At 35.5% G+C, this 13,964-nt stretch overlaps 1 long non-coding RNA gene across 5 annotated transcripts; it reads right to left on the reverse strand.

The window, feature by feature from the left end:
• Nucleotides 1-1,503: 1,503 nt before the first annotated feature.
• Nucleotides 1,504-9,674, reverse strand: LOC129882230 (uncharacterized). 5 transcript variants are annotated; one of them, XR_008765728.1, is made up of 4 exons: nt 9,538-9,674; nt 6,413-7,342; nt 3,085-6,329; nt 1,504-2,148 (listed from the first exon to the last, which is right to left on the reverse strand). It is a non-coding gene; the product is annotated as an uncharacterized LOC129882230 (long non-coding RNA). The 5 variants fall into 5 exon arrangements; XR_008765727.1 differs by having other exon boundaries at nt 6,413-7,455; XR_008765729.1 differs by lacking the exon at nt 9,538-9,674 and having other exon boundaries at nt 6,413-6,607; nt 7,161-8,401.
• Between the last annotated feature and the right edge of the window lie 4,290 nt (nt 9,675-13,964).

Genomic DNA, 13,964 nt, shown 5'->3' on the forward strand with positions numbered 1-13,964 from the left:
TTTTATTTTCAGAGACTCAAATGTTAGAGACCTTTTTTAATCTTGAAGAGACCTGGAACCATCTAGGAAAATGCTGTGACAATGCCATGAAGAAACCTATAATTTATTCTTCTTTTTTTGTATTCTGTTCAGGAATAACTCTAGTGAGACACTGACCAATTAAGAAAAAGAAAGAAGGAATAATATACTTACTATTTGAACCTAGTGCCCATGAGGTAATGCCAACATTTAAATTTTAATCTTTTGAAGTTATAATTGGTTCTAGATTAATATAAAGTACATATTGAATGAACTTTTAAGAAAAATATAGGATTTAAATCAAAAACCAACGCATTCACCCGAATCCGTAATTTGACCTTTTAACTCCATTATTTGTAAGTATTCAGTGAGTATTATTTCCGTCTAATCCAAACTCGCGTTAAATAGTTTTATTAATGAGGGTATAGCAATTCTACAAAGAAATTCTTGATTCTCACAACTTATCTGATAAGAAAGGTGAAGAAATCTATCGATCCCAGTTTCCACTATTCTCGCGATCATAATATATGTCATAAACTTATTATAAGCTTGATGGATGTATAAGTAAAGTATTTTCTCAGAAAAACAACTCCCACTCCATGCAATTAATTCCCTACATGCTTAAAAAGGTATTTTTGGCAAACTCTACTCAGTACTATTTTGTTTTCTCTTCATTCTTCTGAATCTTATGTATTGCTCTTATTTCACTTTTTTTCGTTGTTATTACTATTTTTATATCTGTATTCCTTTATTTTCAAATGGCTTGAATATGCTTTATTTTAAGCCAATATTGCTCTTGTTTCACATTTTTTTTTGGTTGTTATTACTATTTTTATATCTGTATTCCTTTATTTTCAAATGGCTTGAATATGCTTTATTTTAAGCCAATATTGCTCTTGTTTCACATTTTTTTTTGGTTGTTATTACTGTTTTTATATATGTACTTCTTTATTTCAAAAGAGCTTGAATATGCTTTATGTTAAGCCAGTGATCGATCGAATTAAATGTAGGACATTAACAGTGAACTTTCCTACTCGATTGTCTTTCCCTCTTTGCTAGGGAATGTAAATTAAACCACATAATCTTATTATGCTTTATATTTTATTCTTCTTATTATAGATTTGTACTAGTCCCCTGACATAGTGACATTTATCATTTTGCTGCATATTAAAATACGTGGCTTCTCGGACTTTCCTCTCTGTTTATTGATGACAATTAATTATTCTCATTTATAAGGGTGGCAAAATTAACTCAAAACTCGCCCAATATTTCCATAATAATCTGTTCAAATTTAATTCAGCCCGCTTATTTGCCATCCTACTCATTTATATCCCCCCTTTCTTTTTTTTTCTAGAGGGAATTGCATGCACGACTTGTCTAAGCTGCTACTATGAACAACAAAGTCAAGGATGCTTCCAGAAATCGTCTAGATTCTTCCTACTTGTTGAGCCAACATTTATATCAGTGGAGGAAATTATAGGGGAGCAAGGAATTATATACATCTTTATAAAACTACTACATAATTTTGTGGATTGATTTGTGTTCAAACGAATTGCTATTACATGTGGCGGAAGCAGAAACTTCAAAGAGGTAATCCAAACAAATAAATAAAAAATGCTCTTTTGTGTTTAGGTGATACAACACTTTATATATCACCTATATACATAACATAATTTTCCGACAAAAGAATTCAATTGAACTCGATAAATATAGCTCTGCCACTAAGTAGAGCACCAGCCATTTTGGCATCTATGTATTAGGTTTAAGAGTTTTGTTACCATGAAAACAAGCAACGCTAGGTGATGTCTCATATCTAAGTTTTGATGGGTGGTACCTGATATCTGTGCAGGTTACAAGCAGCAGGTATCCATTGAAATAGTCGAATCACGAGTTGCTTGAACACCATCTACCATTATCTCATCATTGTTAGCCACTTTTCAACAATTCCTGCCTGAATTGTTGAATATCACCTAACCTCACATGGGAGGTCCCGAGCTGAGTGATTCTCCCCCAAAACAATCTACATGACCTCATACGGGAGGCCTCTCGTGCTGAGTGATTCTCCCCCAAAACAATCTACATGACCTCATACGGGAGGCCTCTCGTGCCAAGTGATTCTCCCCCAAAAAACTGTTCATGTGTGAAGTTCCGAAAACAAAAATATGTGATTTAGTAAGTAGAACTCATTGTGAGGTCCAAAGAGGATGTGAACAGTAAGTGAGTAACAATAGGAACGATACAAAGACATGGTTGCAGTGTCTAGTTGAGATTGTGAATATATTCCTAATAATATGAAAGAATTGCAATAAGAACAAAACCCAATGTTTAGATGCAGATACCATTCGATTTTCACATATCCAAAGAGTGAACTGTAATTGATACAGAAAGTTAAACAAACAAAAAACAAGAAGCCTAGTGTAATTCCACAAGTGAGGACTGAAAAGGATAAGATGTGCGCAGACCTTACTCCTACCTTTGTGGGATAGGGAGGTTGTTAGACCCTCGGCTCAAAAGAGAAATTAGCGAGGCAGTGTTGCAAGAAAATATTGACAGCAAACTAACCAGATGCAAGACAAATGAAGCAACAGATAGTAATACACATACATTGAAGAATAAGAAACTACATGACTACTAAAAGGAGGAGGGTGAGGCTAGCCCCCTGCCTCTCCCACATAAAGTGCGACAACACTCAATTACCTACTAACATTCAACAAGGTGTTAAGAAAGTTGTTAGAAAAAAATTGCAGTAAAATATAAGGAATAATTTTTCAGAGGAAGAGGAGAGTTCGTTTATACAAGCAATTTTTATTTTGAAAACAAGTATCTGCAATTTTTGTAGAGGAAGTAGGCATTTTCTCACAACTTCTTACTTACCTCACATATTAAAGATGCAAAATTAAAGAGAGAAAAGAAAAAGTTCATTTGACAATTTTCCTTTCCTGGCAACCAAACACCACCTATCAAATAAAAAGTTCTTTTGACTAGTTTCTTCCATAAACTTTACCTCTAAAAATACTAAATTTGAATGATAAATACATTCAAGAACAAAAGAGAGTTACCATGTACCTGCGTCCTGCTCTGCATTGAGCTGGTAGGAGCACTGAGAGGTAGCAAGTATGGTGGAATAGTAGAGGTGTGCCCAAACTGGTTCGGACACCACCGTTGATTAAAACAGAGAGAGAGAGTTGAAGACTAGTGTTCTTATTAAATGACATGTCTACTGTCGGAAAAACGCAGAAGGAACACAAAGCATATGGGAAAGCAAAAGATATATGAAATGGACAAAAAAGTGAAGCATTAATTAATGTAAACATTGCATAAAGAAAGCTAACCATTTACAGTGAGCTTTTTGTACGTAGAATCTATGACATCTACCAAGCTATTCTCATCATTTACAAAACATAATATATACCGTGTTAAAAAGTTTCAGAAACTTGAATTTCAGGAAATGTACAATGTAGGTTTGTCTTCAAAATTGTCACTGATTTCTTTCATTCTGCATTCCATAGTCATTGTTTCAAATGTGGAATAATCATCCTTGGTGAAGCATGACTAAACTTCAAATTTTAACAAGAGGTACTAGGATGTATTACTATTGTGACACGGTTATCAGTAGGGTAAAACTAAGCAGTCTCACGACAGTCTAAACCCAACTCACATTCCCTATTGATGGTCTAAAGAAGAACAAGACATTTGGTCTAGTTCCGAAGTGGTAGGCATGCAAAAAAGTTTTAAAACTGGCTTCAGGTTAAATAACGGAATACAAATACGGTACCCGTGAAACTTTTACTCTTTACCAACGGGCAACATGGCTATTCTCTGTAATTCTACTTAATAGTAAATTGTTTCAGGATCGACATATAATTCCCTACACAAGATCTCTACATTTTTATCATTTCTAACTTTATCAAAAGAAAAATACTCACATTACACCTTGCTGCAGATGGCGTAATCTTGCTTGCTCGAAAATTGAACTCTTTGGAATATTTCAGGGGACTAGCAAATATAGATCAAAGTACTGATGATAATACTCGAGATACAGATGCAAATAATAATAAAATGGCAATGGTGGAAGCTGTTGAAAATAATAGAGATCGAGTAGTTGATACTTGTGTTCGAGATGATACTCTAAATACTATAGCTACAGTAAATTGCACCTTAGCTACGATCTCGCAGACTTTGGTTTTTGGTGCAAAGGATGGTGATACTAGCGATTCAGTGGTTCCTGTTATTAACTTGGAGACTGATCTAGCGCCTAATCCTAAAATACCTGCTGCTGGTGTTTTATCTGGTAAAGATCCTAGTTTGGCTACGATTAAAGATCCAGGCCAGGCTAATAAGGTGCAGCAGCGTGGAGAAAATTTGGATCAAAACTTTGAATCTGGTGGTACATGTGATCATGACTTCGCTTTGAATGACAATGATAAGGGAGGCTGGACTGAAGTACCAAGCAAAAAAAATTCTCCAGGTAGCACCAAAATACAACAACTTGATGGCACTAACCCAACTCGCAACGAGCAGACAGTAAATTGTGAAGATAAAGTATCAAGAAAGGTGGTGTGCTCTAACACCCTTGATGCCCTAATGATCAATTCTGATCAAGAGCTCCATGCATCCAATCCAGTTCTTCAAGTTTCTAATACAGAAACTAATAGAATAATCAAGGAGCCACAGGCCGCAATGTTGAATAAAGCAAACCCAATGGTCAAATCACCTACGGCCACAATCAACACCTCAGATCATGATGTTCCTTCCCCATCTTTGGAGTCGCTTGGAGAGCAAATATCCGGGCAGCAGCTAATCTCCATAAGGAATGACAAGACTTTGGTGAAAGGTAATTCGTCCATCTCTCAAGCTAATTTTACAAACGATTTGATTGTTTATAAGAAAAACCAACAGGAAATGAGTGCTTCTAGGTGGGCAGATTTAGTTGAGGAAGAGGAGCATATTATTTCACCAGCAAGGAGGAAGTTAAGTCTTCAGGCACCCACATTTGTGCCTTCAAGTAAGCCAAATCCATCTATGGAAGTGACAGTTGATAACTCTAAAAAGAACTTGACCATTACCACCAAGGTATTGGAAAAGAGCCATGAGTCAGAAGATGTAGTTTCAAGACTTAGTCCAACTACAACTAATGATATTGACTTGGGCAGTGACATGTTTGATGGGGATGATGAGGATGATATGCTAGACATATTATTTGATAAGGTAGCCAAGGATGGGGATCTCTCACCTAGGCAACAAAGAAGTGGAAGCAACAAAAAAAAAACGACACATGAAAGGCAACATAGTTGGGATGGTAAGTTGACTGAGGAATTTATTCCAAGGAACATACCGATGCGATTGGCAAAGCAAAATCATATGAAAGTTTCAACAACAACAAGATCAAATAAATCCAAAAAGAAGTGATGAACTATCAAGTTTTGTTGGACATATTTGACGAAGAAGACGAGGGAAATACTTCAGGCTACTTTACACGGGCAAACTATCTTTTTTAATTCCTACATATATAAAATAAAGTTTGAGGTTGATAACTCAACTTTATTCTTAGATTTTATATTTTGGCATTACTTAAGCATCCTTATTTGTAGTATCATCACAGAGTGTATTATAAACTCTATGATGATTATAGAATACTAGTTTTCTCTAGCTCTTATTTTCTTCATGCTTATTAATTAGTAGAGGTTCGTTACCTCATTAGGATTAGTAAGGTAAGGCCTAGCCCCCCTTGTTTGTACTTTTCTCTTTGAGGTCCTTTTTCTTTATTAATAAAAACTAGCCCTAGGCACACCTTGCCTAGCGAAATTGATTAAAAAAAAAGGGTTCTTTTATCTGGTTGTCAAAGTAATTACTAGGCCAAATATAGTTAGCCATTTGCTTTAAAAATCTATTTTTGATGCAAATAACAAACAATAATTGGTGTAAATAAGCAGATATAACCACGAATTGTAAATAGGTAAGATCATGCAATCTAAACAAGTTCCATAAACTTCTTTCTTCTTTTTTTTTTTTATGATAGTGGTGTTCGGACCAACTTGAGCCCCCTCGACTATTCTACCAGGTACCTGCTAGGTTGCTACCTCCCACCAATAGAGACACTGATTAACTCTTACTACCAAGGCCTGTCCAGATGCAAAGAAATCACATCGTGCTTTTCGCCTCCAAGATCGCATGGCTCTCAAAGGAGCAATGGGTAGCAGTGATACTTCACATGTACTGGCATAAAAGATCTTAGATAGTCCTCTGCACATAATTCTATCCAGAAATACATAATCCCTCTTCGGCAGGCAATTGCTTAGAAACTATTCTAACTACCAAGAAAACAATTCTAATTAGCAAAAATGAAATTTTACTAGAATAAACTGTAGAACCAACTAGCATTTTATTTTAGTACCTTCTATATCTCCAGTTGCGCACCTCTATCCCTTTCTTCACAGGATTCCTTCCCTGGATGATTATCATTCACTCTCTTCTGTTTCTTCACGGGGCCTGATGACTTTCCAGAGAAATCTGATGAAGTTTCTTATGCCTTCATTGACATTTTCTGCTTCAGTAAATGCAACCTCTTCTTCACTCTCAGTATCTCCACCTGTTGAGCTTCAATTAGTTGAACACTCTACTTTCACCTCTTGAATTCGATATATTTTCAAAGATCTTTACAAGAAATTTCTGCTGGAAAGTTTTTAGCTGATTTGTTCCCTTCAGTAATATTTTCAGCTTTTCACAGTTTCATCTTCGACATCTTTATGAAATGCTGAATAGGTTAACATTGAAGACTCCCACATTTGTTTTTGGCATAAGTTACTCCGCATATTATTCTAGGCTGGTTCTTCTTCCTTCTACAATTATTGCAAAATCAACAATGTGATAAAAAATTCCCAATCTTATCATTAGTTTCACAGTCATCCGTCAATACCTCAAAAGGCTCATCTATAAATTTCTATTTTACTGTTATCCCCTGGTATTAAAAGAGCATTTTCATTAACTTTAAAGGATTTTGAGAATGTGCCAGAGTTGAAGTTTCAGGGTCTGGGCCTACTTGATCAGTTTTTCTTGACATGTTGATAAAGTAGAGCTGATTGAATCTCCAATACCAACACTAAGGAATCAAGAGATGCATGAGCAAACAAATTACAAGGAACCTGTCATCAGTTATAGCTGATTGATCTCCAAATCCTTCTCTTTTCCTGTCATGAACTGAAATTTTGACATAAAATGTGGACATAAATGAAGAGCTGCACCAGCAAGAGGATTAAGAAAAGTCCTGGAATCATTAAGCTCCTCTTCAGTTTGCTCATCCAGTTGCATCTAACTCCTGCACTGACTAGACGTCTCCAAACATATTGCAAAATAAGAGACTTGGAAGTGTTCATCGATCATATTGAACGGTGCTATAGCCATACACTGTATTTATCTTTGCTATCAAGAATATTTGTCCTGAAGTACACCCAGACAACACATCATATAGCTGATTACCAAGTGCTTGATAAAACAATTACTCCTTCAGTTTCGATTTAAGTGGCATAGTTTGATAGGGCATAGAGTTTAAGAAGAAAAGAAAAAAACTTTTGAAACTTGTGGTGTTAAACATGTCATAACATTTGTGTGGCCATAAAAGCTTCTCATAAAGGGTAAAAATGAGAAGTTCAGACTAAATAGTTTTCAAATTAGAAGCTGCTTTTTTATTTTGAAGGAAAGGACTAAAAAGCAAATGTTGTCACATAAAACTGGAATGGAGGGAGTATCATTCATATGCTATTTGCCGCAATACTATTTTCTAAGCAAGAGGGAAAATCTGGACAGAAGTAGCCATTTACTAATTGGTCTGTGGAAGGGAGAATCATCAATTGCGCCCTCAAGGCTTAGATGCCCTTTCCTGTGTGAAATTACATGCTGGATGAATCTCTTATTGGAAGACAAGATAATTACCAGAAAAATCATACCACATTCCAGATTGATAATAACTAGTTTTATAGTTCAGCAATTATAGATCTCAAGAGAGAAAAAAGGTAGATTAGCAGCAGGATTCAAACAATTTATACTTTGGTACCAAATATATAATGCCAATGATGCAATAGCATTAACTGCAAAAAAGTTCATCTTTTGAATAACTTGCTTACCTTTTCAAAAAGAAAAAAACCATTGTGATTAGGAAGAACTTTTTTACAATTTATGATGATAGGAGGATATGGGACCACGGTATTAGTAACTTCTTAGTAGGGATGTGCAAAGACTAGTTTAACAGATAAACCGAACTGAAAAAAAATGTTATTGGTTTATCCGTATCGGGTTATTGGATTAACGGTTTTATAAAAAAACAATTATTGAGTTAACGGTTCAGTTTTGATTGTAAGGTTTTAGTTAATGGTTAAACAGATAACCCAATAAGAGCCCGTTTGGATTGGCTTTAAGTTGGTCAAAACCAACTTAAAGCCCCTTTTCAGCTTTTGGACATGTTTGCCTAATGCTAACTTTAAGCCAGAAAGTTCTTAAAGTCAGTTAAAAATGAAAAGTTAGGATTTCTAACTTTTTTTTTCTAAGTGCTTAAAGTCATTTTCTTTGACCATGAAAATTACTTTTATATCCCTTATATTTTAACTAAATTCCAAACTACCATTTTTATTCTTTTAATCCTAAAATTCACATAATTTTCCTTATTTAAGCACTTTTATCCAAACACTCAACTGCTTATTTATAAAAATAACTTTCAGCACTTTAAAGTTCTAAAAGCACTTCATACATAAAAGTTACTTTTTTTAAGCCCATCCAAACGGGCTCTAAGACTATACCAAAATTATTTTTTTATCCCTAATTATATAATACAGTGACTTTAGATTTTAACTACAAACCTGCTTTCTTTTGTATTTTATAATTGTTGTCTTGGTGTTGTTGTTTTCTTTATGAAGCCTAATTTGGTAAGGTACTACCCATCAATGTAAAGTGTAAACTATGAACTAGCCATGTTTTTCTTTTTGAGAAATCGCTAAAATGTTACTGCATCCAAGTTTGCTACTTAGCCATAAAGAAAACAAGTTTGTTTTAGCAACAACGTATTTGAATTTGCTTCTGCATGTAGTTTGTGTAGAATCTTATGCATGAAGCCCGTGTATGTGTGAAAAATTGCAAATAAGAAAAACAAAAAAAAAATCAGAGGAGCATTTTCTTACACCGGACAGAACCGACCAATAAGCACCCCTACTTCTTACTGTAGTTACAGACAAGGAAAAACTTGTGTTGACAATAAAAATGATAAGACTGCACTATTGTAAGTTCTATAATGCATAAAAAACTTTACAAGGCTATATATTCGAGACAGTTTAACAAAGTAGCACCACATTTAGAAATCAAGTAATGTTATATTCAAGCTAACATTCCAACTCAAGGGGGTTGAGAGTGACAGTTCATTATTAGCAACTAATACTGGGCTTCAACCATTACAGGTTCCAACAAGCGAATGTAGGTAATTTGGAACATACGATCGGTGAAATACACTACGCACTATAGAAACCAGGTGCAAACCTTATGCTGTGGAACATTCTCTTTGCCTATGAAGATAGGAATTTGTTTTAACGCACGAAGTTTTGCATTTCACATTCACTTGCATCTCAAATGTGGGGACTAATCTTCACATAAATTGATTGTTCCCAACTTCATTAGACCTTGCGAAAAGGCAAACAAAAAGAATTCAGAATGCTTATATCATGATGCTGAGCAAACCTTGTCGCTACTGTCTAGTTAAGAATTTGAAAGAAACAAAACAACAGATAATGAATGCTTTCTAGCACAAGAAAAAAATTACGTCACTATCATATTAACATTAGTCAACACATAACAAGAAACAAATTACTTCACTATCATATTAACTTTAGCCAACACATTATCTAGCACATGAAAAATCACTTCACTACTATATGATACTACCAAAAAGAAAAAAACTGAAAAAGGATAAAGAACACATAGTTCAAACATTAGCCTCCAACATGTTACGTTTGAGCTTGCAACGTTGACGGTCCAAAAGGGGTGAATAATGCAAAGAATAGACAGCTCGACAAGTTGGGCAAGTGTTGTTCCCAGATAGCCATGGGAGGAGACACCTTGTAGGAAACATGTGCGAACAATAAGTTGTAATCACTTCATTCCCGTCTTTAAACTCTTCTTGACAAACAGGGCAAGTCTCATTCATTAGATCTTTGATGCTAACAGCTGGACTTGAACACCAAGATCTATCACATGGCTGGACTTCGACAAATCCTCTGGCTACATCCACCGCAATGGGTGGTTTCATTGGACAACCCCCGCCTTCACCCGTATATTCCCTTAACATGTCAAGATACTCAAGGACATCCTCAGTGTATTTACAAAATGGGCCATTCCTATCAGTAGCAGCACTCACATTGCGCACAGTGACAACCCCCTCCACTTCCTTGTCGTCATTCTCAAACCAGCGATACAATGGGGCATCAGGAGGATACCCTGTGAAATTGGGGGAAGCATTAAGATAAACTTTATCAGTAAAATTGACACAGCGAGTCTGGGAGATTTCAACGACGACTGCGTAAGTCGGCCTTGGCAGTGGCAGTAAAGCTTGAGAATCTTGAAACTCAGTGAAAAGGCGAAAAGAGATGTCGTCTCCCAATTGTTTGATAGTTTGTGGCAGAAACTGAAGAGTAGCAGAAACAAGCAAGGAACCCAGTGACGTTTCTCTGTTCCGTAGCTTTGACAGATCAAAAGGGTGACAGTAGAACACTTCTTCTCCTCAAGTGTGTAGCGACTGTACTCAGATTTATAACAACCACATTCACAAGGGTGAAACATCAAGAATGTACTTCTGATTATGAACAAGCATAAGACTTCGGACTGTGAAATCTGGTTCCTTGCTAGCTTTTCGTTCCATAAGAAAAGCCGAAGTGACTAGCAGTCAGCATTTTCAAGGATACTCTCATTGAAATTTGTTGATTTTGCTTATCAGAATGCAGAGGTAAGCTCTAATGGAGAAATATTTATAAAGAGCTTAACTTAATGAAGTTTCCTAAAAAGTTACTTGTGTATTACACGTACACACAGTCGAGGTAATCCTAAAGTTGTTCTAATCCAAGTTCCATAAAAAAGGATTAACTTGTCCCATGCCAACTTGGATGGCCCATCATATACTCCCTGCTGACCACTTTATTTGTCACATTTTTTATTTACATGTTACTTAATAAGTTTAAGTGTTTTAATTGTCATATCCTTATTTATTATTTTTAATTATTTATAAAATTTTAATCTCTCTACAATAAATAAAAAGAGAGTTAATCTAAATAATCACAATATTGGATTATGTGTATATGTTCTTCACTTGTGTTTGTCGATGTTTAATACTTTCAAAAATAATTATTACTAAGGGCAAAATGGAAAGAATGTACCTATATCTTAGCTTTCTAAAATGACAACTATTTTGGACTATATATATTTAGGGCCTGTTTAGCCATGTGAGATGAAATCATGATTTGAAATCATATCAGATGAAGTTGAGTACCAAATGCTTGATAAAACAATTAGCATTCTCTTTTTTGTAAGCAGGAGGCAAAATCTGGACAGCAATTTCCTTATATTGATTGACCCTTAGAAGGGAAAATATATAACTGTTGCCCTCATATAAACAGACATTGATGTCCCTTCTATGAAAGAATATCAATGGTTCAATCTGTTGTTAAAAGATAAGACATTTACCTGATAAGATCATACTCTCTCATGTCCCAATTTAAGTGTCCTAGTTTGACCAAACACGGGGGTTAAGAAACTTTTGAATCTTGTGGTCTTAAATTAAAGATGTATCTAGTCCTTTAAATCTTGTGTTCTTAAACTTGCCATGTAGAATGTTGGAATTGGAAAACTTACTAAATATAGAAAGAGGCACTCTTTTAGGGACAGACCAAAAAGGAAAGTAAGACACTTGAATTGGGATGGAGGGAGTACTACAATCCAGCTTTCACAGTAATCAGTTACATAGTTAAGCCATTAAAGAGCTCAACAGACAAGAGTTTATACTTTAGTACCAAATATATCATTCAAAGATGTGATAGAATTAACTGCAAAACTCAGGTCAAGTTAATTTTAACATCCACGGCCATGACTCAGGACTCATCCAGACTCTATTCAACTTCTTGCACTTTAACCATCCACTATATTATTCATATGATTAGGATGAATGTTTAACAAGCACACACTTGTGATGATTGGAGAAATGCAGTTTGCACAGAGTTAAAGTAATTAAAAGCAGATGCAAACCTTATACTGTGGAACATTCCCTTTGCATATGAAGATAGGAACTTGTTTTAACTCATGAAGTTTTGCATTTCACATTTGCTTGCATCTCATATGCGGAGACTGATCTTCACATAAGTTGGTTGTTTCCAATTTCACTAGACCTTGAGAAAAGGCAAACAAGAAGAATTAAGAATGCTTATATCATTATGCTGAGCAAACATTGTCGCTACTGTCTAGTTAAGAATTTGAAAGAAACAAAACAACAGATACTGAATGCTTGCCTTTCTAGCACATGAAAAAAATTACTTCACTATCATATTAACATTAGCCAACACATTATCTAGCACATGAAAAATCACTTCACTACAATATGATACTACCAACAAAAAAAAAGAATAAACTGAGAAAAAAGATGAAAACACATATTTCAAACATTAGCCTCCAACATGTTACGTTTGCGCTTACAACGTTGACGGTCCAAAAGGGGTGAATAATGCAAAGGATAGACAGCTCGACAAATTGGGCAAGTGTTGCTCTTGGATAGCCATGGGAGGATACACCTTGTATGAAACGAGTGCGAACAATAAGTTGTAATCACTTCATCCCCGTCATTAAACTCTTCATAACAAACAGGGCAAGTCTCATTCATTAGATCTTTAATGCTAATAGCTGGAGTTGAACACCAAGTTCCATCACATGGCTGGACTTCAACAAATCCTCTGGCTATATCCGCCACAATGGGCGACTTCGTTGGGAAAATCCCACCTTCACCCGTATATTCCCTTAACTTTTTGAGATACTCAAGGACATCCTCAGTGTATTTACAAAATGGATCATTCCTATAATCAGCAGCACTCACATTGCGTACAATGAAACCCCCCCCCCCCCTCCTCCTCCTCCTCCTCCTCGTCTTCTTCATTCTCAAACCGACGATACAATGGGGCATCAGGAGGATACCCTGTGAAATTAGGGGAAGCATTAAGATCAATTTTATCAGTAAAATTGATACACCGAGTTTGGGAGATTTCAACAGCAACTACATACGTTGGCCTTGGCGATGGGAGTAGTAAAGTTTGAGAATCTTGAAACTCAGTGAAAAGGCGAAAAGAGATATCGCCCCCCAACTGTTTGATAGTATGCGGCTGAAACTGAAGAGTAGCAGAAACAAGCAAGGAACCCAATGACGCTTCTTCATTCCGTAGCTTCAATAGATCAAAAGGGATAACAGTAGAACACTTCTTCTCCTCAAATATGTAGTTGTATTTAGAACAACCGCATTCACAAGGCTGAAGGGTCATGAATGTACTTGTGATTATGAACAAACATAACCCTTCAGACTCTGATATTTGATTCCTTGTCAGCTTTTCGTTCCATAAGAAAACCCTAAGAGAATTGCAGTCAGCGGTTTCTCTGATTCTCTCCATTGAAATTTGTTGCTTCTCGGATGAGCTCTAATGGCGAAATATTTATGAAGTGCTTAACTTGAAGTTTCCTAAAACAGACGAGTTTCCTAGAGTTGTTCTGTAATCCAAGTTCAACAAGAACAAGGATTGACTTGTCCCATGCCAACTTGGATAGCCCATTGATACGGTATGGTTTTGATTTTTAAAAATATTACATTATTATCATACTAATTAATTTGATATATAAAGTTTGATTTCGATATTTTGGATTATAATAAATCGAATATTATAGTT

This window comes from Solanum dulcamara, chromosome 3, assembly GCF_947179165.1.
Source record: "Solanum dulcamara chromosome 3, daSolDulc1.2, whole genome shotgun sequence".
NCBI lineage: Eukaryota > Viridiplantae > Streptophyta > Magnoliopsida > Solanales > Solanaceae > Solanum > Solanum dulcamara.